The sequence below is a fragment of the Oryzias melastigma genome, linkage group LG11, assembly GCF_002922805.2.
Source record: "Oryzias melastigma strain HK-1 linkage group LG11, ASM292280v2, whole genome shotgun sequence".
Classification (NCBI taxonomy): Eukaryota; Metazoa; Chordata; class Actinopteri; order Beloniformes; family Adrianichthyidae; genus Oryzias; species Oryzias melastigma.
This window is the reverse complement of record NC_050522.1, coordinates 23,922,753-23,923,990: the sequence shown is the minus strand read 5'-3', so window position 1 is coordinate 23,923,990 and position 1,238 is coordinate 23,922,753.

Genomic DNA, 1,238 nt, shown 5'->3' with positions numbered 1-1,238 from the left:
TTTTACTGAACTTCAGAATGGAGACGGTTCTCTGACATGAAACTTGGGAAAATAAAAGCTGAATGCGAATGTGAATGTCAGCCCAATATCTGTGTATCCATCTGTGAAAACATTATATTGTGTCAGTATGAGGGCTGAGAATCTCAGAGTCACGATACATGGCTCACGATACCAACAGTATTGTAATATGGTAAACATTGCAATAATCAATGTTACCATGGTAATTTATGAAATATCCATTTTAAAACACAAATGTATCTTTTTATTTTCTTCTGTTTTAGAAGAATGGAAAACACAATATATCAATTTTACACCCTTTCCAACATTAAAATAACATTATCAAAAAATACTAACATGTGTTTACCATAATTACATATATTTTAAGGTAATTAACAAATAAGCTAATAAACAAAGCTCTAGTTAAGAACCAAAATGAAGAGTAAATCAAATGGTCTCACTTCAAAGAGCAATAAATGTGGAAAAAAAAATTCACATTCGTTCAAATTCAAATTCACTTTAATTTTACATTTTATGTTAGACAGTTTGTTTTTGTTGAGGAAACAACAATAACAAATTGAGTCAACCTATGAACTTTCAGCCTGTTAATATATATGGTCATTGTTTTTTTAAAGTGCTGCCATTTGGTATTCAATTCCCCCTGCTTTTATTAAAATTTCCTGTCATAATCAACACTTTAATCACATGCTCCACGTGCGTACCACTACCATACACACCTGTTGGATCAATAACGCCGCTAGACGTCTCATTTGGACGGTCAGATGTTGCGCACGACTGCGGTACAATCTGGTGTGTTCAGGTTACTGCTGTTACCGCCCTCGCAATCCATGTTATGTTACATTGAAACAGCGCCCTGTCTGCATGCATTTTAGAAAAATACAGACAGCTCGGACCCTTTCGCTCGCGGCCGCTCTGCCTCCCGCGTGTCTTTAACACCTGAGGCGTCGCTAATGACGCTTAAACACAAAATCATTAACGTACTATAACTCTTCAACCGGTAACACGATCAATGTGATTCCAGTAGATTCTGAAGGAGAAAAGCCGCAGGAGCAAGAGCCACTGATTGGGTTTTATGCGGTTCTGGTGCCAAAGCAGTTCTTTGGTTTCGGTTCCTAATTGGTTCCAGTTTTGGTACTTCGCTCCACGATGATCTACAACTGAATCTCAACAACAGTCCAGACTGCAGCTCGCTTCAACCGTCGGTACCTGTCAGCTGATGG